The sequence below is a fragment of the Arachis ipaensis genome, chromosome B6 (assembly GCF_059453495.1).
Source record: "Arachis ipaensis isolate K30076 ecotype BB chromosome B6, ASM5945349v1, whole genome shotgun sequence".
NCBI lineage: Eukaryota > Viridiplantae > Streptophyta > Magnoliopsida > Fabales > Fabaceae > Arachis > Arachis ipaensis.
The window spans coordinates 65,718,519-65,737,189 of NC_142441.1; the positions used below are offsets into that span (position 1 = coordinate 65,718,519).

The 18,671-nt window shown below is 46.0% G+C and overlaps 43 non-coding genes and 15 pseudogenes across 43 annotated transcripts; all 58 read left to right on the top strand.

The window, feature by feature from the left end:
- Positions 1 to 47: 47 nt before the first annotated feature.
- LOC148557146 (5S ribosomal RNA) lies at positions 48 to 166 on the top strand (annotated as a pseudogene).
- Positions 167 to 349: 183 nt separating this feature from the next.
- LOC148557147 (5S ribosomal RNA) lies at positions 350 to 468 on the top strand. The gene has a single exon (XR_015891755.1). It is a non-coding gene; the product is annotated as a 5S ribosomal RNA (ribosomal RNA).
- A 182-nt stretch (positions 469 to 650) lies between these two features.
- LOC148557148 (5S ribosomal RNA) lies at positions 651 to 769 on the top strand. Its single transcript, XR_015891772.1, has one exon. It is a non-coding gene; the product is annotated as a 5S ribosomal RNA (ribosomal RNA).
- Positions 770 to 957: 188 nt separating this feature from the next.
- LOC148557149 (5S ribosomal RNA) lies at positions 958 to 1,076 on the top strand. The gene has a single exon (XR_015891737.1). It is a non-coding gene; the product is annotated as a 5S ribosomal RNA (ribosomal RNA).
- A 181-nt stretch (positions 1,077 to 1,257) lies between these two features.
- LOC148557150 (5S ribosomal RNA) lies at positions 1,258 to 1,376 on the top strand (annotated as a pseudogene).
- Positions 1,377 to 1,562: 186 nt separating this feature from the next.
- On the top strand, positions 1,563 to 1,681 carry LOC148557151 (5S ribosomal RNA; annotated as a pseudogene).
- Positions 1,682 to 1,857: 176 nt separating this feature from the next.
- LOC148557152 (5S ribosomal RNA) lies at positions 1,858 to 1,976 on the top strand (annotated as a pseudogene).
- A 181-nt stretch (positions 1,977 to 2,157) lies between these two features.
- Positions 2,158 to 2,276, top strand: LOC148557153 (5S ribosomal RNA). The gene has a single exon (XR_015891728.1). It is a non-coding gene; the product is annotated as a 5S ribosomal RNA (ribosomal RNA).
- Positions 2,277 to 2,452: 176 nt separating this feature from the next.
- On the top strand, positions 2,453 to 2,571 carry LOC148557154 (5S ribosomal RNA). The gene has a single exon (XR_015891314.1). It is a non-coding gene; the product is annotated as a 5S ribosomal RNA (ribosomal RNA).
- Positions 2,572 to 2,758: 187 nt separating this feature from the next.
- On the top strand, positions 2,759 to 2,877 carry LOC148557155 (5S ribosomal RNA). The gene has a single exon (XR_015890743.1). It is a non-coding gene; the product is annotated as a 5S ribosomal RNA (ribosomal RNA).
- A 176-nt stretch (positions 2,878 to 3,053) lies between these two features.
- LOC148557156 (5S ribosomal RNA) lies at positions 3,054 to 3,172 on the top strand (annotated as a pseudogene).
- Positions 3,173 to 3,357: 185 nt separating this feature from the next.
- LOC148557157 (5S ribosomal RNA) lies at positions 3,358 to 3,476 on the top strand (annotated as a pseudogene).
- Positions 3,477 to 3,662: 186 nt separating this feature from the next.
- On the top strand, positions 3,663 to 3,781 carry LOC148557158 (5S ribosomal RNA; annotated as a pseudogene).
- Positions 3,782 to 3,956: 175 nt separating this feature from the next.
- On the top strand, positions 3,957 to 4,075 carry LOC148557159 (5S ribosomal RNA). The gene has a single exon (XR_015890422.1). It is a non-coding gene; the product is annotated as a 5S ribosomal RNA (ribosomal RNA).
- Positions 4,076 to 4,256: 181 nt separating this feature from the next.
- LOC148557160 (5S ribosomal RNA) lies at positions 4,257 to 4,375 on the top strand (annotated as a pseudogene).
- Positions 4,376 to 4,582: 207 nt separating this feature from the next.
- Positions 4,583 to 4,701, top strand: LOC148557161 (5S ribosomal RNA). Its single transcript, XR_015888889.1, has one exon. It is a non-coding gene; the product is annotated as a 5S ribosomal RNA (ribosomal RNA).
- A 187-nt stretch (positions 4,702 to 4,888) lies between these two features.
- Positions 4,889 to 5,007, top strand: LOC148557162 (5S ribosomal RNA). The gene has a single exon (XR_015888941.1). It is a non-coding gene; the product is annotated as a 5S ribosomal RNA (ribosomal RNA).
- Positions 5,008 to 5,204: 197 nt separating this feature from the next.
- LOC148557163 (5S ribosomal RNA) lies at positions 5,205 to 5,323 on the top strand. The gene has a single exon (XR_015890313.1). It is a non-coding gene; the product is annotated as a 5S ribosomal RNA (ribosomal RNA).
- A 196-nt stretch (positions 5,324 to 5,519) lies between these two features.
- On the top strand, positions 5,520 to 5,638 carry LOC148557164 (5S ribosomal RNA). The gene has a single exon (XR_015890406.1). It is a non-coding gene; the product is annotated as a 5S ribosomal RNA (ribosomal RNA).
- A 211-nt stretch (positions 5,639 to 5,849) lies between these two features.
- Positions 5,850 to 5,968, top strand: LOC148557165 (5S ribosomal RNA). Its single transcript, XR_015890287.1, has one exon. It is a non-coding gene; the product is annotated as a 5S ribosomal RNA (ribosomal RNA).
- A 188-nt stretch (positions 5,969 to 6,156) lies between these two features.
- LOC148557166 (5S ribosomal RNA) lies at positions 6,157 to 6,275 on the top strand (annotated as a pseudogene).
- A 185-nt stretch (positions 6,276 to 6,460) lies between these two features.
- Positions 6,461 to 6,579, top strand: LOC148557167 (5S ribosomal RNA). The gene has a single exon (XR_015887557.1). It is a non-coding gene; the product is annotated as a 5S ribosomal RNA (ribosomal RNA).
- A 218-nt stretch (positions 6,580 to 6,797) lies between these two features.
- On the top strand, positions 6,798 to 6,916 carry LOC148557168 (5S ribosomal RNA). Its single transcript, XR_015891611.1, has one exon. It is a non-coding gene; the product is annotated as a 5S ribosomal RNA (ribosomal RNA).
- A 193-nt stretch (positions 6,917 to 7,109) lies between these two features.
- On the top strand, positions 7,110 to 7,228 carry LOC148557169 (5S ribosomal RNA). The gene has a single exon (XR_015890569.1). It is a non-coding gene; the product is annotated as a 5S ribosomal RNA (ribosomal RNA).
- Positions 7,229 to 7,419: 191 nt separating this feature from the next.
- On the top strand, positions 7,420 to 7,538 carry LOC148557170 (5S ribosomal RNA). Its single transcript, XR_015889708.1, has one exon. It is a non-coding gene; the product is annotated as a 5S ribosomal RNA (ribosomal RNA).
- Positions 7,539 to 7,778: 240 nt separating this feature from the next.
- Positions 7,779 to 7,897, top strand: LOC148557171 (5S ribosomal RNA). Its single transcript, XR_015890962.1, has one exon. It is a non-coding gene; the product is annotated as a 5S ribosomal RNA (ribosomal RNA).
- A 197-nt stretch (positions 7,898 to 8,094) lies between these two features.
- Positions 8,095 to 8,213, top strand: LOC148557172 (5S ribosomal RNA). Its single transcript, XR_015889715.1, has one exon. It is a non-coding gene; the product is annotated as a 5S ribosomal RNA (ribosomal RNA).
- A 194-nt stretch (positions 8,214 to 8,407) lies between these two features.
- LOC148557173 (5S ribosomal RNA) lies at positions 8,408 to 8,526 on the top strand. Its single transcript, XR_015889785.1, has one exon. It is a non-coding gene; the product is annotated as a 5S ribosomal RNA (ribosomal RNA).
- Positions 8,527 to 8,715: 189 nt separating this feature from the next.
- LOC148557174 (5S ribosomal RNA) lies at positions 8,716 to 8,839 on the top strand (annotated as a pseudogene).
- A 222-nt stretch (positions 8,840 to 9,061) lies between these two features.
- On the top strand, positions 9,062 to 9,180 carry LOC148557175 (5S ribosomal RNA). Its single transcript, XR_015890497.1, has one exon. It is a non-coding gene; the product is annotated as a 5S ribosomal RNA (ribosomal RNA).
- Positions 9,181 to 9,582: 402 nt separating this feature from the next.
- Positions 9,583 to 9,706, top strand: LOC148557176 (5S ribosomal RNA; annotated as a pseudogene).
- A 194-nt stretch (positions 9,707 to 9,900) lies between these two features.
- LOC148557177 (5S ribosomal RNA) lies at positions 9,901 to 10,019 on the top strand. The gene has a single exon (XR_015888749.1). It is a non-coding gene; the product is annotated as a 5S ribosomal RNA (ribosomal RNA).
- Positions 10,020 to 10,206: 187 nt separating this feature from the next.
- LOC148557178 (5S ribosomal RNA) lies at positions 10,207 to 10,325 on the top strand. Its single transcript, XR_015888942.1, has one exon. It is a non-coding gene; the product is annotated as a 5S ribosomal RNA (ribosomal RNA).
- A 196-nt stretch (positions 10,326 to 10,521) lies between these two features.
- Positions 10,522 to 10,640, top strand: LOC148557179 (5S ribosomal RNA). Its single transcript, XR_015889716.1, has one exon. It is a non-coding gene; the product is annotated as a 5S ribosomal RNA (ribosomal RNA).
- A 193-nt stretch (positions 10,641 to 10,833) lies between these two features.
- On the top strand, positions 10,834 to 10,952 carry LOC148557180 (5S ribosomal RNA). Its single transcript, XR_015889796.1, has one exon. It is a non-coding gene; the product is annotated as a 5S ribosomal RNA (ribosomal RNA).
- A 190-nt stretch (positions 10,953 to 11,142) lies between these two features.
- LOC148557181 (5S ribosomal RNA) lies at positions 11,143 to 11,266 on the top strand (annotated as a pseudogene).
- Positions 11,267 to 11,466: 200 nt separating this feature from the next.
- On the top strand, positions 11,467 to 11,585 carry LOC148557182 (5S ribosomal RNA). Its single transcript, XR_015891217.1, has one exon. It is a non-coding gene; the product is annotated as a 5S ribosomal RNA (ribosomal RNA).
- A 405-nt stretch (positions 11,586 to 11,990) lies between these two features.
- On the top strand, positions 11,991 to 12,114 carry LOC148557183 (5S ribosomal RNA; annotated as a pseudogene).
- A 193-nt stretch (positions 12,115 to 12,307) lies between these two features.
- Positions 12,308 to 12,426, top strand: LOC148557184 (5S ribosomal RNA). The gene has a single exon (XR_015888750.1). It is a non-coding gene; the product is annotated as a 5S ribosomal RNA (ribosomal RNA).
- A 188-nt stretch (positions 12,427 to 12,614) lies between these two features.
- LOC148557185 (5S ribosomal RNA) lies at positions 12,615 to 12,732 on the top strand. The gene has a single exon (XR_015889168.1). It is a non-coding gene; the product is annotated as a 5S ribosomal RNA (ribosomal RNA).
- A 240-nt stretch (positions 12,733 to 12,972) lies between these two features.
- On the top strand, positions 12,973 to 13,092 carry LOC148557186 (5S ribosomal RNA). The gene has a single exon (XR_015891498.1). It is a non-coding gene; the product is annotated as a 5S ribosomal RNA (ribosomal RNA).
- A 196-nt stretch (positions 13,093 to 13,288) lies between these two features.
- Positions 13,289 to 13,407, top strand: LOC148557187 (5S ribosomal RNA). The gene has a single exon (XR_015889742.1). It is a non-coding gene; the product is annotated as a 5S ribosomal RNA (ribosomal RNA).
- A 195-nt stretch (positions 13,408 to 13,602) lies between these two features.
- On the top strand, positions 13,603 to 13,721 carry LOC148557188 (5S ribosomal RNA). The gene has a single exon (XR_015889898.1). It is a non-coding gene; the product is annotated as a 5S ribosomal RNA (ribosomal RNA).
- Positions 13,722 to 13,921: 200 nt separating this feature from the next.
- LOC148557189 (5S ribosomal RNA) lies at positions 13,922 to 14,040 on the top strand. Its single transcript, XR_015891374.1, has one exon. It is a non-coding gene; the product is annotated as a 5S ribosomal RNA (ribosomal RNA).
- Positions 14,041 to 14,239: 199 nt separating this feature from the next.
- LOC148557190 (5S ribosomal RNA) lies at positions 14,240 to 14,358 on the top strand. Its single transcript, XR_015890125.1, has one exon. It is a non-coding gene; the product is annotated as a 5S ribosomal RNA (ribosomal RNA).
- Positions 14,359 to 14,563: 205 nt separating this feature from the next.
- On the top strand, positions 14,564 to 14,682 carry LOC148557191 (5S ribosomal RNA). Its single transcript, XR_015889807.1, has one exon. It is a non-coding gene; the product is annotated as a 5S ribosomal RNA (ribosomal RNA).
- A 183-nt stretch (positions 14,683 to 14,865) lies between these two features.
- Positions 14,866 to 14,984, top strand: LOC148557192 (5S ribosomal RNA; annotated as a pseudogene).
- Positions 14,985 to 15,171: 187 nt separating this feature from the next.
- Positions 15,172 to 15,290, top strand: LOC148557193 (5S ribosomal RNA). Its single transcript, XR_015889383.1, has one exon. It is a non-coding gene; the product is annotated as a 5S ribosomal RNA (ribosomal RNA).
- Positions 15,291 to 15,508: 218 nt separating this feature from the next.
- Positions 15,509 to 15,627, top strand: LOC148557194 (5S ribosomal RNA). Its single transcript, XR_015891612.1, has one exon. It is a non-coding gene; the product is annotated as a 5S ribosomal RNA (ribosomal RNA).
- A 190-nt stretch (positions 15,628 to 15,817) lies between these two features.
- On the top strand, positions 15,818 to 15,936 carry LOC148557195 (5S ribosomal RNA). The gene has a single exon (XR_015890946.1). It is a non-coding gene; the product is annotated as a 5S ribosomal RNA (ribosomal RNA).
- Positions 15,937 to 16,128: 192 nt separating this feature from the next.
- Positions 16,129 to 16,247, top strand: LOC148557196 (5S ribosomal RNA). Its single transcript, XR_015889709.1, has one exon. It is a non-coding gene; the product is annotated as a 5S ribosomal RNA (ribosomal RNA).
- Positions 16,248 to 16,433: 186 nt separating this feature from the next.
- Positions 16,434 to 16,552, top strand: LOC148557197 (5S ribosomal RNA). Its single transcript, XR_015888943.1, has one exon. It is a non-coding gene; the product is annotated as a 5S ribosomal RNA (ribosomal RNA).
- A 195-nt stretch (positions 16,553 to 16,747) lies between these two features.
- Positions 16,748 to 16,866, top strand: LOC148557198 (5S ribosomal RNA). The gene has a single exon (XR_015889818.1). It is a non-coding gene; the product is annotated as a 5S ribosomal RNA (ribosomal RNA).
- Positions 16,867 to 17,058: 192 nt separating this feature from the next.
- Positions 17,059 to 17,182, top strand: LOC148557199 (5S ribosomal RNA; annotated as a pseudogene).
- A 209-nt stretch (positions 17,183 to 17,391) lies between these two features.
- LOC148557200 (5S ribosomal RNA) lies at positions 17,392 to 17,510 on the top strand. Its single transcript, XR_015891020.1, has one exon. It is a non-coding gene; the product is annotated as a 5S ribosomal RNA (ribosomal RNA).
- A 207-nt stretch (positions 17,511 to 17,717) lies between these two features.
- On the top strand, positions 17,718 to 17,836 carry LOC148557201 (5S ribosomal RNA). The gene has a single exon (XR_015889967.1). It is a non-coding gene; the product is annotated as a 5S ribosomal RNA (ribosomal RNA).
- A 213-nt stretch (positions 17,837 to 18,049) lies between these two features.
- Positions 18,050 to 18,168, top strand: LOC148557202 (5S ribosomal RNA). The gene has a single exon (XR_015888944.1). It is a non-coding gene; the product is annotated as a 5S ribosomal RNA (ribosomal RNA).
- Positions 18,169 to 18,369: 201 nt separating this feature from the next.
- On the top strand, positions 18,370 to 18,488 carry LOC148557203 (5S ribosomal RNA). The gene has a single exon (XR_015889829.1). It is a non-coding gene; the product is annotated as a 5S ribosomal RNA (ribosomal RNA).
- The last annotated feature ends 183 nt before the right edge of the window (positions 18,489 to 18,671 follow it).

An 18,671-nucleotide genomic window follows, 5' to 3' on the forward strand; every position in this document is an offset into this window, starting at 1 on the left:
CTACGTCGCGAGACATGCTTATGATAATTGAGTGGGCGTATTTTAATAGGTGCGATCATTCCAGCACTAATGCACCAGATCCCATCAGAACTCCGCAGTTAAGCGTGCTTTGGCGAGAGTAGTACTAGGATGTGTGACCTCCTGGGAAGTCCTCGTGTTGCACCTCTTTTTTTTTTTTACGTTGTGCTTACCCTCGTTCTTTAAACGACGCTATCTTGAATAGTTTAGCTAAAGCGAGCCTCAATGACCTGATTTTAGGCATGCTCGCACGGGCCCCGCAGGGATTCGTAGCTCGACTTACCCTACGTCGCGAGACATGCTTATGATAATTATGTGCGCATATTTTAATAGGTGCTATCATTCCAGCACTAATGCACCGGATCCCATCAGAACTCCGCAGTTAAGCGTGCTTGGGCGAGAGTAGTACTAGGATGTGTGACCTCCTGGGAAGTCCTCGTGTTGCACCTCTTTTTTTTTTTACGTTGTGCTTACCCTCGTTCTTTAAACGACGCTATCTTGAATAGTTTAGCTAAAGCGAGTCTCAATGACCTGATTTTAGGCATGCTCGCACAGGCCCCGTAGGGATTCGCAGCTCGACTTACCCTACGTCGCGAGACATGCCTATGATAATTATGTGCGTGTATTTTAATAGGTGCGATCATACCAGCACTAATGCACCGGATCCCATCAGAACTCTGCAGTTAAGCGTGCTTAGGTGAGAGTAGTATTAGGATGGGTGACCTCCTGGGAAGTCCTCGTGTTGCACCTCTTTTTTTTTTTTATTTTACGTCGTGCTTACCCTCGTTCTTTAAACGACGCTATCTTGAATAGTTTAGCTAAAGCGAGCCTCAATGACCTGATTTTAGGCAACCTCGCACGGGCCCCTCAGGGATTCGCAGCTCGACTTACCCTACATCGCGAGACATGCTTATGATAATTGAGTGGGCATATTTTAATAGGTGCGATCATTCCAGCACTAATGCACCGGATCCCATCAGAACTCCGCAGTTAAGCGTGCTTGGGCGAGAGTAGTACCAGGATGTGTGACCTCCTAGGAAGTCCTCGTGTTGCACCTCTTTTTTTTTTACGTTGTGCTTACCCTCGTTCTTTAAACGACGCTATCTTGAATAGTTTAGCTAAAGCGAGTCTCAATGACCTGATTTTAGGCAAGCTCGCACGGGCCCCGTAAGGATTCGCAGCTCGACTTACCCTACGTCGCGAGACATGCTTATGATAATTGTGTGCGCGTATTTTAAAAAGTGTGATCATACCAGCACTAATGCAAAAGATCCCATCAGAACTCCGCAGTTAAGCGTGCTTGGGCGAGAGTAGTACTAGGATGGGTGACCTCCTGGGAAGTCCTCGTGTTGCACCTCTTTTTTTTTTATTTTACGTCGTGCTTACCCTCGTTCTTTAAACGACGCTATCTTGAATAGTTTAGCTATAGCGAGCCTCAATGACCTGATTTTAGGCAAGCTCGCACGGGCGCCGCAGGGATTCGCAGCTCGACTTACCCTACGTCGCGAGACATGCTTATGATAATTGAGTGGGCGTATTTTAATAGGTGCGATCATTCCAGCACTAATGCACCAGATCCCATCAGAACTCCGCAGTTAAGCATGCTTTGGCGAGAGTAGTACTAGGATGTGTGACCTCCTGGGAAGTACTCGTGTTGCACCTCTTTTTTTTTTTACGTCGTGCTTACCCTCGTTCTTTAAATATCTTGAATAGTTTAGCTAAAGCGAGCCTCAATGTCCTGATTTTAGGCAAGCTCGCACGGGCCCTGCAGGGATTCGCAGCTCGACTTATCCTACGTCGCGAGACATGCTTATGATAATTATGTGCGCATATTTTAATAGGTGCGATCATACCAGCACTAATGCACCGGATCGCATCAGAACTCCGCAGTTAAGCGTGCTTGAGCGAGAGTATTACTAGGATGGGTGACCTCCTGGGAAGTCCTCGTGTTGCATCTCCTTTTTTTTTACGTCGTGCTTACCCTCGTTCTTTAAACGACGCTATCTTGAATAGTTTAGCTAAGGCGAGCCTCAATGACCTGATTTTAGGCATGCTCGCACAGGCCCCGTAGGGATTCGTAGCTCGACTTACCCTACGTCGCGAGACATGCTTATGATAAATATGTGCGTGCATTTTAATAGGTGCGATCATACCAGCACTAATGCACCGGATCCCATCAGAACTCTGCAGTTATGCGTGCTTAGGCGAGAGTAGTACTACGATGGGTGACCTCCTGGGAAGTCCTCGTGTTGCACCTCTTTTTTTTTTTACGTAGTGCTTACCCTCGTTCTTTAAATATCTTGAATAGTTTAGCTAAAGCGAGCCTCAACGACCTGATTTTAGGCAAGCTCGCACGGGCCCTGCAGGGATTCGCAGCTCGACTTACCCTACGTCACGAGACATACTTATGATAATTATGTGCGCATATTTTAATAGGTGCGATCATACCAGCACTAATGCACCGGATCCCATCAGAACTCCGCAGTTAAGCTTGCTTGCGCGAGAGTAGTACTAGGATGGGTGACCTCCTGGGAAGTCCTCGTGTTGCACCTCTTTTTTTTTTTATTTTACGTCGTGCTTACCCTCGTTCTTTAAACGACGCTATCTTGAATAGTTTAGCTAAGGCGAGCCTCAATGACCTGATTTTAGGCAAGATCGCACGGGACCCGCAGGGATTCGCAGCTCCACTTACCCTACGTCGCGAGACATGCTTATGATAATTGAGTGGGAGTATTTTAATAGGTGCGATCATACCAGCACTAATGCACCGGATCCCATCAGAACTCCGCAGTTAAGCGTGCTTGGGCGAGAGTAGTACTAGGATGTGTGACCTCCTGGGAAGTACTCGTGTTGCACCTCTTTTTTTTTCTACGTCGTGCTTACCATCGTTCTTTAAATATCCTGAATAGTTTAGCTAAAGCGAGCCTCAATGACCTGATTTTAGGCAAGCTCGCACGGGCCCTGCAGGGATTTGCAGCTCGACTTACCCTACGTCGCGAGACATGCTTATGATAATTATGTGCGCATATTTTAATATGTGCGATCATACCAGCACTAATGCACCGGATCCCATAAGAACTCCGCAGTTAAGCGTGCTTGGGTGAGAGTAATACTAGGATGGGGGACCTCCTGGGAAGTCCTCGTGTTGCACCTCTTTTTTTTTTTTTTACTTCGTGCTTACCCTCGTTCTTTAAATGACGCTATCTTGAATAGTTTAGCTAAAGCGTGCCTTAATGTCCTGATTTTAGGCAAGCTCGCACGGGCCCCGCAGGGATTCGCAGCTCGACTTACCCTACGTCGCGAGACATGCTTATGATAATTGTGTGCGCGTATTTTAAAAAGTGCGATCATACCAGCACTAATGCAACAGATCCCATCAGAACTCCGCAGTTAAGCGTGCTTGGGCGAGAGTAGTACTAGGATGGGTGACCTCCTGGGAAGTCCTCATGTTGCACCTCTTTTTTTTTTATTTTACGTCGTACTTACCCTCGTTCTATAAACGACGCTATCTTGAATAGTTTAGCTAAGGCGAGTCTCAATGACCTGATTTTAGGCAAGCTCGCACGGGCCCCGCAGGGATTCGCAGCTCGACTTACCCTACGTCACGAGACATGCTTATGATAATTGAGTGGGCGTATTTTAATAGGTGCGATCATTCCAGCACTAACGCATCGGATCCCATCAGAACTCCGCAGTTAAGCGTGCTTGGGAGAGAGTAGTACTAGGATGTGTGACCTCCTGGGAAGTACTCGTGTTGCACCTTTTTTTTTCTTACGTCGTGCTTACCCTCGTTCTTTAAATATCTTGAATAGTTTAGCAAAAGCGAGCCTCAATGACCTGATTTTAGGCATGCTCGCACGGGCCCTGCAGGGATTCGCCGCTCGACTTACCCTACGTCGCGAGACATGCTTATGATAATTATGTGCGCATATTTTAATAGGTGCGATCATACCAGCACTAATGCACCGGATCCCATCAGAACTCCGCAGTTAAACGTGCTTGGGCGAAAGTAGTACTAGGATGGGTGACCTCCTGGGAAGTCCTCGTGTTGCACCTCTTTTTTTTTTACGTTGTGCTTACCCTCGTTCTTTAAACGACGCTATCTTGAATAGTTTAGCTAAAGCGAGTCTCAATGACCTGATTTTAGGCATGCTCGCACAGGCCCCGTAGGGATTCGTAGCTCGACTTACCCTACGTCGCGAGACATGCTTATGATAAATATGTGCGTGCATTTTAATAGGTGCGATCATACCAGCACTAATGCACCGGATCCCATCAGAACTCTGCAGTTATGCGTTTTTAGGCGAGAGTAGTACTACGATGGGTGACCTCCTGGGAAGTCCTCGTGTTGCACCTTTTTTTTTTTTTTTTCTTTTTTTTTTTTTTTTTTTTTACGTCGTGCTTACCCTCGTTCTTTAAACGGCGCTATCTTGAATAGTTTAGCTAAAGCGAGTCTCAATGACCTCATTTTAGGCAAGCTCGCACGGGCCCCGCAGGGATTCGCAGCTCGACTTACCCTACGTCGCAAGACATGCAAATGATAATTATGTGCGCATATTATAATAGTTGCGATCATACCAGCACTAATGCACCGGATCCCATCAGAACTCCGAAGTTAAGCGTGCTTGGGCGAGAGTAGTACTAGGATGGGTGACCTCCTGGGAAGTCCTCGTGTTGCACCTCTTTTTTTTTTTTTTTTACGTCGTGCTTACCCTCGTTCTTTAAACGGCGCTATCTTGCACAGTTTAGTTAAAGCGAGTCTCAATGACCTGATTTTAGGCAAGCTCCCACGGGCCCCGCAGGGATTTGCAACTCGACTTACCCTACGTCGCGAGACATGCATATGATAATTATGTGCGCATATTTTAATAGGTGCGATCATACCAGCACTAATTCACCGGATCCCATCAGAACTCCGCAGTTAAGCGTGCTTGGGCGAGAGTAGTACTAGGATGGGTGACCTCCTGGGAAGTCCTCGTGTTGCACCTCTTTTTTTTTTTTTTTTTTTTTTTTTTACGTCGTGCTTACCCTCGTTCTTTAAACGGCGCTATCTTGAATAGTTTAGCTAAAGCGAGTCTCAATGACCTGATTTTAGGCAAGCTCGCACGGGCCCCGCAGGGATTCGCAGCTCGACTTACCCTACGTCGCAAGACATGCATATGATAATTATGTGCGCATATTATAATAGGTGCGATCATACCAGCACTAATGCAACGGATCCCATCAGAACTCCGTAGTTAAGCGTGCTTGGGCGAGAGTAGTACTAGGATGGGTGACCTCCTGGGAAGTCCTCGTGTTGCACTTCTTCTTTTTTTTTTTTTTTTTTTTTTACGTCGTGCTTACCCTCGTTCTTTAAACGGCGCTATCTTGCACAGTTTAGTTAAAGCGAGTCTCAATGACCTGATTTTAGGCAAGCTCCCACGGGCCCCGCAGGGATTTGCAACTCGACTTACCCTACGTCGCGAGACATGCATATGATAATTATGTGCGCATATTTTAATAGGTGCGATCATACCAGCACTAATTCACCGGATCCCATCAGAACTCCGCAGTTAAGCATGCTTGGGCGAGAGTAGTACTAGGATGGGTGACCTCCTGGGAAGTCCTCGTGTTGCACCTCTTTTTTTTTTTTTCTTTTTTTTTTTTTTTTTTTTTTTTTTACGTCGTGCTTACCCTCGTTCTTTAAACGGCGCTATCTTGAATAGTTTAGCTAAAGCGAGTCTCAATGACCTCATTTTAGGCAAGCTCGCACGGGCCCCGCAGGGATTCGCAGCTCGACTTACCCTACGTCGCAAGACATGCATATGATAATTATGTGCGCATATTATAATAGGTGCGATCATACCAGCACTAATGCACCGGATCCCATCAGAACTCCGCAGTTAAGCGTGCTTGGGCCTGAGTAGTACTAGGATGGGTGACCTCCTGGGAAGTCCTCGTGTTGCACCTCTTTTTTTTTTTTTTTTTTACGTCGTGCTTACCCTCGTTCTTTAAACGGCGCTATCTTGCACAATTTAGTTAAAGCGAGTCTCAATGACCTGATTTTAGGCAAGCTCCCACGGGCCCCGCAGGGATTTGCAACTCGACTTACCCTACGTCGCGAGACATGCATATGTAATTATGTGCGCATATTTTAATAGGTGCGATCATACGAGCACTAATTCACCGGATCCCATCAGAACTCCGCAGTTAAGCGTGCTTGGGTGAGAGTAGTACTAGGATGGGTGACCTCCTGGGAAGTCCTCGAGTTGCACCTTTTTTTTTTTTTTTTACGTCGTTCTTACCCTCGTTCTTTAAACGGCGCTATCTTGAATAGTTTAGCTAAAGCGAGTCTCAATGACCTCATTTTAGTCAAGTTCGCACGGGCCCCGCAGGGATTCGCAGCTCGACTTACCCTACATCGGGAGACATGCATATGATAATTATGTGCGCATATTTTAATAGGTGCGATCATACCAGCACTAAAGCACCGGATCCCATCAGAACTCCGCAGTTAAGCGTGCTTGGGCGAGAGTAGTACTAGGATGGGTGACCTCCTGGGAAGTCCTCGTGTTGCACCTCTTTTTTTTTTCTTTTTTCTTTTTCTTTTTTTTTTTTTTTTTTTTTTTACGTCTTGCTTACCCTCGTTCTTTAAACGGCGCTATCTTGAATAGTTTAGCTAAAGCGAGTCTCAATGACCTGATTTTAGGCAAGCTCGCACGGGCCTCGCAGGGATTCGCAGCTCGACTTACCCTACGTCGCAAGACATGCATATGATAATTATGTGCGCATATTATAATAGGTGCGATCATACCAGCACTAATGCAACGGAACCCATCAGAACTCCGCGGTTAAGCGTGCTTGGGCGAGAGTAGTACTAGGATGGGTGACCTCCTGGGAAGTCCTCGTGTTGCACCTATTTTTTTTTTTTTTTTTTTTTTACATCGTGCTTACCCTCGTTCTTTAAACGGCGCTATCTTGCACAGTTTAGTTAAAGCGAGTCTCAATGACCTGATTTTAGGCAAGCTCGCACGGGCCCCGCAGGGATTTGCAACTCGACTTACCCTACGTCGCGAGACATGCATATGATAATTATGTGCGCATATTTTAATAGCTGCGATCATACCAGCACTAATTCACCGGATCCCATCAGAACTCCGCAGTTAAGCGTGCCTGGGCGAGAGTAGTACTAGGATGGGTGACCTCCTGGGAAGTCCTCGTGTTGCACCTCTTTTTTTTTTTTTTTTTTTTACGTCGTGCTTGCCCTCGTTCTTTAAACGGCGCTATCTTGAATAGTTTAGCTAAAGCGAGTCTCAATTACATGATTTTAGGCAAGCTCGCACGGTCCCCGCAGGGACTCGCAGCTCGACTTACCCTACGTCGCAAGACATGCATATGATAATTATGTGCGCATATTATAAAAGGTGCGATCATACCAGCACTAATGCCCCGGATCCCATCAGAACTCCGCAGTTAAGCGTGCTTGGGCGAGAGTAGTACTAGGATGGGTGACCTCCTGGGAAGTCCTCGTGTTGCACCTCTTTTTTTTTTTTTTTTTTTTTTTTTTTTTTTTTTTTTTTTTTTTTTTTTTTTTTTTTTTTTTTTTTTTTACGTCGTGCTTACCCTCGTTCTTTAAACGGCGTTATCTTGCACAGTTTAGTTAAAGCGAGTCTCAATGACCTGATTTTAGGCAAGCTCCCACGGGCCCCGCAGGGATTTGCAACTCGACTTACCCTACGTCGCGAGACATGCATATGATAATTATGTGCGCATATTTTAATAGGTGCGATCATACCAGCACTAATTCACCGGATCCCATCAGAACTCCGCAGTTAAGCGTGCTTGGGCGAGAGTAGTACTAGGATGGGTGACCTCCTGGGAAGTCCTCGTGTTGAACCTCTTTTTTTTTTTTTTTTTTTTTTTTTTACGTCGTGCTTACCCTCGTTCTTTAAACGGCGTTATCTTGCACAGTTTAGTTAAAGCGAGTCTCAATGACCTGATTTTAGGCAAGCTCCCACGGGCCCCGCAGGGATTTGCAACTCGACTTACCCTACGTCGCGAGACATGCATATGATAATTATGTGCGCATATTTTAATAGGTGCGATCATACCAGCACTAATTCACCGGATCCCATCAGAACTCCGCAGTTAAGCGTGCTTGGGCGAGAGTAGTACTAGGATGGGTGACCTCCCGGGAAGTCCTCGTGTTGCACCTCTTTTTTTTTTTTTTTTTTTTTTTACGTCGTGCTTACCCTCGTTCTTTAAACGGCGCTATCTTGAATAGTTTAGCTAAAGCGAGTCTCAATGACCTCATTTTAGGCAAGCTCGCACGGGCCCCGCAGGGATTCGCAGCTCGACTTACCCTACGTCGCAAGACATGCATATGATAATTATGTGCGCATGTTATAATAGGTGCGATCATACCAGCACTAATGCACCGGATCCCATCAGAACTCCGCAGTTAAGCGTGCTTGGGCGAGAGTAGTACTAGGATGGGTGACCTCCTGGGAAGTCCTCGTGTTGCACCTCTTTTTTTTTTTTTTTTTTACGTCGTGCTTACCCTCGTTCTTTAAACGGCGCTATCTTGCACAGTTTAGTTAAAGCGAGTCTCAATGACCTGATTTTAGGCAAGCTCCCACGGGCCCCGCAGGGATTTGCAACTCGACTTACCCTACGTCGCGAGACATGCATATGATAATTATGTGCGCATATTTTAATAGGTGCGATCTTACCAGCACTAATTCACCGGATCCCATCAGAACTCCGCAGTTAAGCGTGCTTGGGCGAGAGTAGTACTAGGATGGGTGACCTCCCTTCCTGGGAAGTCCTCGTGTAGCACCTCTTTTTTTTTTTTTTTTTTTTTTTTTTTTTTTTTTTTTTTTTTTTTTTTTTTACGTCGTGCTTACCCTCGTTCTTTAAACGGCGCTATCTTGAATAGTTTAGCTAAAGCGAGTCTCAATGACCTCATTTTAGGCAAGCTCGCACGGGCCCCGCAGGGATTCGCAGCTCGACTTACCCTACGTCGCGAGACATGCATATGATAATTATGTGCGCATATTATAATAGGTGCGATCATACCAGCACTAATGCACCGGATCCCATCAGAACTCCGCAGTTTAGCGTGCTTGGGCGAGAGTAGTACTAGGATGGGTGACCTTCTGGGAAGTCCTCGTGTTGCACCTCTTTTTTTTTTTTTTTTTTTTTTTACGTCGTGCTTACCCTCGTTCTTTAAACGGCGCTATCTTGCACAGTTTAGTTAAAGCGAGTCTCAATGACCTGATTTTAGGCAAGCTCCCACGGGCACCGGATCCCATCAGAACTCCGCAGTTAAGCGTGCTTGGGCGAGAGTAGTACTAGGATGGGTGACCTCCTGGGAAGTCCTCGTGTTGCACCTGTTTTTTTTTTTTTTTTTTTACGTCGTGCTTACCCTCGTTCTTTAAACGGCGCTATCTTGCACAGTTTAGTTAAAGCGAGTCTCAATGACCTGATTTTAGGCAAGCTCCCACGGGCCCCGCAGGGATTTGCAACTCGACTTACCCTACGTCGCGAGACATGCATATGATAATTATGTGCGCATATTTTAATAGGTGCGATCTTACCAGCACTAATTCACCGGATCCCATCAGAACTCCGCAGTTAAGCGTGCTTGGGCGAGAGTAGTACTAGGATGGGTGACCTCCCTTCCTGGGAAGTCCTCGTGTTGCACCTCTTTTTTTTTTTTTTTTTTTTTTTACGTCGTTCTTACCCTCGTTCTTTAAACGGCGCTATCTTGAATAGTTTAGCTAAAGCGAGTCTCAATGACCTCATTTTAGGCAAGTTCGCACGGGCCCCGCAGGGATTCGCAGCTCGACTTACCCTACGTCGCGAGACATGCATATGATAATTATGTGCGCATATTTCAATAGGTGCGATCATACCAGCACTAATGCACCGGATCCCATCAGAACTCCGCAGTTAAGCGTGCTTGGGCGAGAGTAGTACTAGGATGGGTGACCTCCTGGGAAGTCCTCGTGTTGCACCTATTTTTTTTTTTTTTTTACGTCGTGCTTACCCTCGTTCTTTAAACGGCGCTATCTTGCACAGTTTAGTTAAAGCGAGTCTCAATGACCTGATTTTAGGCAAGCTCCCACGGTCCCCGCAGGGATTTGCAACTCGACTTACCCTACGTCGCGAGACATGCATATGATAATTATGTGCGCATATTTTAATAGGTGCGATCATACCAGCACTAATTCACCGGATCCCATCAGAACTCCGCAGTTAAGCGTGCTTGGGCGAGAGTAGTACTAGGATGGGTGACCTCCTGGGAAGTCCTCGTGTTGCACCTCTTTTTTTTTTTTTTTTTTTTTTTTTACGTCGTGCTTACCCTCGTTCTTTAAACGGCGTTATCTTGCACAGTTTAGTTAAAGCGAGTCTCAATGACCTGATTTTAGGCAAGCTCCCACGGGCCCCGCAGGGATTTGCAACTCGACTTACCCTACGTCGCGAGACATGCATATGATAATTATGTGCGCATATTTTAATAGGTGCGATCATACCAGCACTAATTCACCGGATCCCATCAGAACTCCGCAGTTAAGCGTGCTTGGGCGAGAGTAGTACTAGGATGGGTGACCTCCCGGGAAGTCCTCGTGTTGCACCTCTTTTTTTTTTTTTTTTTTTTTTACGTCGTGCTTACCCTCGTTCTTTAAACGGCGCTATCTTGAATAGTTTAGCTAAAGCGAGTCTCAATGACCTCATTTTAGGCAAGCTCGCACGGGCCCCGCAGGGATTCGCAGCTCGACTTACCCTACGTCGCAAGACATGCATATGATAATTATGTGCGCATGTTATAATAGGTGCGATCATACCAGCACTAATGCACCGGATCCCATCAGAACTCCGCAGTTAAGCGTGCTTGGGCGAGAGTAGTACTAGGATGGGTGACCTCCTGGGAAGTCCTCGTGTTGCACCTCTTTTTTTTTTTTTTTTTTTACGTCGTGCTTACCCTCGTTCTTTAAACGTCGCTATCTTGCACAGTTTAGTTAAAGCGAGTCTCAATGACCTGATTTTAGGCAAGCTCCCACGGGCCCCGCAGGGATTTGCAACTCGACTTACCCTACGTCGCGAGACATGCATATGATAATTATGTGCGCATATTTTAATAGGTGCGATCTTACCAGCACTAATTCACCGGATCCCATCAGAACTCCGCAGTTAAGCGTGCTTGGGCGAGAGTAGTACTAGGATGGGTGACCTCCCTTCCTGGGAAGTCCTCGTGTTGCACCTCTTTTTTTTTTTTTTTTTTTTTTTTTTTTTACGTCGTGCTTACCCTCGTTCTTTAAACGGCGCTATCTTGAATAGTTTAGCTAAAGCGAGTCTCAATGACCTCATTTTAGGCAAGCTCGCACGGGCCCCGCAGGGATTCGCAGCTCGACTTACCCTACGTCGCGAGACATGCATATGATAATTATGTGCGCATATTATAATAGGTGCGATCATACCAGCACTAATGCACCGTATCCCATCAGAACTCCGCAGTTAAGCGTGCTTGGGCGAGAGTAGTACTAGGATGGGTGACCTTCTGGGAAGTCCTTGTGTTGCACCTCTTTTTTTTTTTTTTTTTTTTTTTTTACGTCGTGCTTACCCTCGTTCTTTAAACGGCGCTATCTTGCACAGTTTAGTTAAAGCGAGTCTCAATGACCTGATTTTAGGCAAGCTCCCACGGGCACCGGATCCCATCAGAACTCCGCAGTTAAGCGTGCTTGGGCGAGAGTAGTACTAGGATGGGTGACCTCCTGGGAAGTCCTCGTGTTGCACCTGTTTTTTTTTTTTTTTTTTTTACGTCGTGCTTACCCTCGTTCTTTAAACGGCGCTATCTTGCACAGTTTAGTTAAAGCGAGTCTCAATGACCTGATTTTAGGCAAGCTCCCACGGGCCCCGCAGGGATTTGCAACTCGACTTACCCTACGTCGCGAGACATGCATATGATAATTATGTGCGCATATTTTAATAGGTGCGATCTTACCAGCACTAATTCACCGGATCCCATCAGAACTCCGCAGTTAAGCGTGCTTGGGCGAGAGTAGTACTAGGATGGGTGACCTCCCTTCCTGGGAAGTCCTCGTGTTGCACCTCTTTCTTTTTTTTTTTTTTTTTTACGTCGTTCTTACCCTCGTTCTTTAAACGGCGCTATCTTGAATAGTTTAGCTAAAGCGAGTCTCAATGACCTCATTTTAGGCAAGTTCGCAAGGGCCCCGCAGGGATTCGCAGCTCGACTTACCCTACGTCGCGAGACATGCATATGATAATTATGTGCGCATATTTCAATAGGTGCGATCATACCAGCACTAATGCACCGGATCCCATCAGAACTCCGCAGTTAAGCGTGCTTGGGCGAGAGTAGTACTAGGATGGGTGACCTCCTGGGAAGTCCTCGTGTTGCACCTATTTTTTTTTTTTTTTACGTCGTGCTTACCCTCGTTCTTTAAACGGCGCTATCTTGCACAGTTTAGTTAAAGCGAGTCTCAATGACCTGATTTTAGGCAAGCTCGCACGGGCCCCGCAGGGATTTGCAACTCGACTTACCCTACGTCGCGAGACATGCATATATGATAATTATGTGCGCATATTTTAATAGGTGCGATCATACCAGCACTAATTCACCGGATCCCATCAGAACTCCGCAGTTAAGCGTGCTTGGGCGAGAGTAGTACTAGGATGGGTGACCTCCTGGGAGTCCTCGTGTTGCACCTCTTTTTTTCTTTTCTTTTTCTTTTTTTTTTTTTTTTTTTTTTTTTTTTTTTTTTTTTTTTTTTTTTTTTTACGTCGTGCTTGCCCTCGTTCTTTAAACGGCGCTATCTTGAATAGTTTAGCTAAAGCGAGTCTCAATTACCTGATTTTAGGCAAGCTCGCACGGTCCCCGCAGGGATTCGCAGCTCGACTTACCCTACGTCGCAAGACATGCATATGATAATTATGTGCGCATATTATAAAAGGTGCGATCATACCAGCACTAACGCAACCGGATCCCATCAGAACTCCGCAGTTAAGCGTGCTTGGTCGAGAGTAGTACTAGGATGGGTGACCTCCTGGGAAGTCCTCGTGTTGCACCTCTTCTTTTTTTTTTTTTTTTTTTTTTACGTCGTGCTTACCCTCGTTCTTTAAACGGCGCTATCTTGCACAGTTTAGTTAAAGCGAGTCTCAATGACCTGATTTTAGGCAAGCTCCCACGGGCCCCGCAGGGATTTGCAACTCGACTTACCCTACGTCGCGAGACATGCATATGATAATTATGTGCGCATATTTTAATAGGTGCGATCATACCAGCACTAATTCACCGGATCCCATCAGAACTCCGCAGTTAAGTGTGCTTGGGCGAGAGTAGTACTAGGATGGGTGACCTCCTGGGAAGTCCTCGTGTTGCACCTCTTTTTTTTTTTTTTTTTTTTTTTTACGTCGTGCTTACCCTCGTTCTTTAAACGGCGCTATCTTGAATAGTTTAGCTAAAGCGAGTCTCAATGACCTGATTTTAGGCAAGCTCGCACGGGCCCCGCAGGGATTCGCAGCTCGACTTACCCTACGTCGCAAGACATGCATATGATAATTATGTGCGCATATTATAATAGGTGCGATCATACCAGCACTAATGCAACGGATCCCATCAGAACTCCGCAGTTAAGCGTGCTTGGGCGAGAGTAGTACTAGGATGGGTGACCTCCTGGGAAGTCCTCGTGTTGCACCTCTTTTTTTTTTTTTTTTTTTTTTTTTGTTTACGTCGTGCTTGCCCTCGTTTTTTAAACGGCGCTATCTTGAATAGTTTAGCTAAAGCGAGTCTCAATTACCTGATTTTAGGCAAGCTCGCACGGTCCCCGCAGGGATTCGTAGCTCGACTTACCCTACGTCGCAAGACATGCATATGATAATTATGTGCGCATATTATAAAAGGTGCGATCATACCAGCACTAATGCACCGAATCCCATCAGAACTCCGCAATTAAGCGTGCTTGGGCGAGAGTAGTACTAGGATGGGTGACCTCCTGGGAAGTCCTCGTGTTGCACCTCTTCTTTTTTTTTTTTTTTTTTTTTTTTTACGTCGTGCTTACCCTCGTTCTTTAAACGGCGCTATCTTGCACAGTTTAGTTAAAGCGAGTCTCAATGACCTGATTTTAGGCAAGCTCCCACGGGCCCCGCAGGGATTTGCAACTCGACTTACCCTACGTCGCGAGACATGCATATGATAATTATGTGCGCATATTTTAATAGGTGCGATCATACCAGCACTAATTCACTGGATCCCATCAGAACTCCGCAGTTAAGCGTGCTTGGGCGAGAGTAGTACTAGGATGGGTGACCTCCTGGGAAGTCCTCGTGTTGCACCTCTTTTTTTTTTTTTTTCTTTTTTTTTTTTTTTTTTACGTCGTGCTTACCCTCGTTCTTTAAACGGCGCTATCTTGAATAGTTTAGCTAAAGCGAGTCTCAATGACCTCATTTTAGGCAAGCTCGCACGGGCCCCGCAGGGATTCGCAGCTCGACTTACCCTACGTCGCAAGACATGCATATGATAATTATGTGCGCATATTATAATAGGTGCGATCATACCAGCACTAATGCACCGGATCCCATCAGAACTCCGCAGTTAAGCGTGCTTGGGCGAGAGTAGTACTAGGATGGGTGACCTCCTGGGAAGTCCTCGTGTTGCACCTCTTTTTTTTTTTTTACGTCGTGCTTACCCTCGTTCTTTAAACGGCGCTATCTTGCACAGTTTAGTTAAAGCGAGTCTCAATGACCTGATTTTAGGCAAGCTCCCACGGGCCCCGCAGGGATTTGCAACTCGACTTACCCTACGTCGCGAGACATGCATATGTAATTATGTGCGCATATTTTAATAGGTGCGATCATACGAGCACTAATTCACCGGATCCCATCAGAACTCCGCAGTTAAGCGTGCTTGGGTGAGAGTAGTACTACGATGGGTGACCTCCTGGGAAGTCCTCGAGTTGCACCTTTTTTTTTTTTTTTTTTACGTCGTTCTTACCCTCGTTCTTTAAACGGCGCTATCTTGAATAGTTTAGCTAAAGCGAGTCTCAATGACCTCATTTTAGGCAAGTTCTCACGGGCCCCGCAGGGATTTGCAGCTCGACTTACCCTACATCGGGAGACATGCATATGATAATTATGTGCGCATATTTTAATAGGTGCGATCATACCAGCACTAATGCACCGGATCCCATCAGAACTCTGCAGTTAAGCGTGCTTGGGCGAGAGTAGTACTAGGATGGGTGACCTCCTGGGAAGTCCTCGTGTTGCACCTCTTTTTTTTTTTTTTTTTTTTTTTTTTTTTTTTTTTTTTTTTTTTTTTACGTCGTGCTTACCCTCGTTCTTTAAACGGCGCTATCTTGCACAGTTTAGCTAAAGCGAGTCTCAATGAACTGATTTTAGGCAAGCTCGCACGGGCCTCGCAGGGATTCGCAGCTCGACTTACCCTACGTCGCAAGACATGCATATGATAATTATGTGCGCATACTATAATAGGTGCGATCATACCAGCACTAATGCAACGGAACCCATCAGAACTCCGCGGTTAAGCGTGCTTGGGCGAGAGTAGTACTAGGATGGGTGACCTCCTGGGAAGTCCTCGTGTTGCACCTATTTTTTTTTTTTTTTTTTTACGTCGTGCTTACCCTCGTTCTTTAAACGGCGCTATCTTGCACAGTTTAGTTAAAGCGAGTCTCAATGACCTGATTTTAGGCAAGCTCGCACGGGCCCCGCAGGGATTTGCAACTCGACTTACCCTACGTCGCGAGACATGCATATGATAATTATGTGCGCATATTTTAATAGGTGCGATCATACCAGCACTAATTCACCGGATCCCATCAGAACTCCGCAGTTAAGCTTGCTTGGGCGAGAGTAGTACTAGGATGGGTGACCTCCTGTGAAGTCCTCGTGTTGCACCTCTTTTTTTTTTTTTTTTTTTTTACGTCGTGCTTGCCCTCGTTCTTTAAACGGCGCTATCTTGAATAGTTTAGCTAAAGCGAGTCTCAATTACATGATTTTAGGCAAGCTCGCACGGTCCCCGCAGGGACTCGCAGCTCGACTTACCCTACGTCGCAAGACATGCATATGATAATTATGTGCGCATATTATAAAAGGTGCGATCATACCAGCACTAATGCCCCGGATCCCATCAGAACTCCGCAGTTAAGCGTGCTTGGGCGAGAGTAGTACTAGGATGGGTGACCTCCTGGGAAGTCCTCGTGTTGCACCTCTTTTTTTTTTTTTTTACGTCGTGCTTACCCTCGTTCTTTAAACGGCGTTATCTTGCACAGTTTAGTTAAAGCGAGTCTCAATGACCTGATTTTAGGCAAGCTCCCACGGGCCCCGCAGGGATTTGCAACTCGACTTACCCTACGTCGCGAGACATGCATATGATAATTATGTGCGCATATTTTAATAGGTGCGATCATACCAGCACTAATTCACCGGATCCCATCAGAACTCCGCAGTTAAGCGTGCTTGGGCGAGAGTAGTACTAGGATGGGTGACCTCCTGGGAAGTCCTCGTGTTGCACCTCTTTTTTTTTTTTTTTTTTTTTTTTACGTCGTGCTTACCCTCGTTCTTTAAACGGCGCTATCTTGAATAGTTTAGCTAAAGCGAGTCTCAATGACCTCATTTTAGGCAAGCTCGCACGGGCCCCGCAGGGATTCGCAGCTCGACTTACCCTACGTCGCAAGACATGCATATGATAATTATGTGCGCATGTTATAATAGGTGCGATCATACCAGCACTAATGCACCGGATCCCATCAGAACTCCGCAGTTAAGCGTGCTTGGGCGAGAGTAGTACTAGGATGGGTGACCTCCTGGGAAGTCCTCGTGTTGCACCTCTTTTTTTTTTTTTTTTTTTTTACGTCGTGCTTACCCTCGTTCTTTAAATGGCGCTATCTTGCACAGTTTAGTTAAAGCGAGTCTCAATGACCTGATTTTAGGCAAGCTCCCACGGGCCCCGCAGGGATTTGCAGCTCGACTTACCCTACGTCGCGAGACATGCATATGATAATTATGTGCGCATATTTTAATAGGTGCGATCTTACCAGCACTAATTCACCGGATCCCATCAGAACTCCGCAGTTAAGCGTGCTTGGGCGAGAGTAGTACTAGGATGGGTGACCTCCCTTCCTGGGAAGTCCTCGTGTTGCACCTCTTTTTTTTTTTTTTTTTTTTATTTTTTTTTTTTTTTTTACGTCGTGCTTACCCTCGTTCTTTAAACGGCGCTATCTTGAATAGTTTAGCTAAAGCGAGTCTCAATGACCTGATTTTAGGCAAGCTCGCACGGGCCCCGCAGGGATTCGCAGCTCGACTTACCCTACGTCGCAAGACATGCATATGATAATTATGTGCGCATATTATAATAGGTGCGATCATACCAGCACTAATGCAACGGATCCCATCAGAACTCCGCAGTTAAGCGTTCTTGGGCGAGAGTAGTACTAGGATGGGTGACCTCCTGGGAAGTCCTCGTGTTGCACCTCTTTTTTTTTTTTTTTTTTTTTTTTTTTTTTTTGTTTACGTCGTGCTTGCCCTCGTTCTTTAAACGGCGCTATCTTGAATAGTTTAGCTAAAGCGAGTCTCAATTACCTGATTTTAGGCAAGCTCGCACGGTCCCCGCAGGGATTCGTAGCTCGACTTACCCTACGTCGCAAGACATGCATATGATAATTATGTGCGCATATTATAAAAGGTGCGATCATACCAGCACTAATGCACCGGATCCCATCAGAACTCCGCAATTAAGCGTGCTTGGGCGAGAGTAGTACTAGGATGGGTGACCTCCTGGGAAGTCCTCGTGTTGCACCTCTTCTTTTTTTTTTTTTTTTTTTTTTTTTTTTTTTTTTTTTTTACGTCGTGCTTACCCTCGTTCTTTAAACGGCGCTATCTTGCACAGTTTAGTTAAAGCGAGTCTCAATGACCTGATTTTAGGCAAGCTCCCACGGGCCCCGCAGGGATTTGCAACTCGACTTACCCTACGTCGCGAGACATGCATATGATAATTATGTGCGCATATTTTAATAGGTGCGATCATACCAGCACTAATTCACCGGATCCCATCAGAACTCCGCAGTTAAGCGTGCTTGGGCGAGAGTAGTACTAGGATGGGTGACCTCCTGGGAAGTCCTCGTGTTGCACCTCTTTTTTTTTTTCTTTTTTTTTTTTTTTTTTACGTCGTGCTTACCCTCGTTCTTTAAACGGCGCTATCTTGAATAGTTTAGCTAAAGCGAGTCTCAATGACCTCATTTTAGGCATGCTCGCACGGGCCCCGCAGGGATTCGCAGCTCGACTTACCCTACGTCGCAAGACATGCATATGATAATTATGTGCGCATATTATAATAGGTGCGATCATACCAGCACTAATGCACCGGATCCCATCAGAACTCCGCAGTTAAGCGTGCTTGGGCGAGAGTAGTACTAGGATGGGTGACCTCCTGGGAAGTCCTCGTGTTGCACCTCTTTTTTTTTTTTTTACGTCGTGCTTACCCTCGTTCTTTAAACGGCGCTATCTTGCACAGTTTAGTTAAAGCGAGTCTCAATGACCTGATTTTAGGCAAGCTCCCACGGGCCCCGCAGGGATTTGCAACTCGACTTACCCTACGTCGCGAGACATGCATATGTAATTATGTGCGCATATTTTAA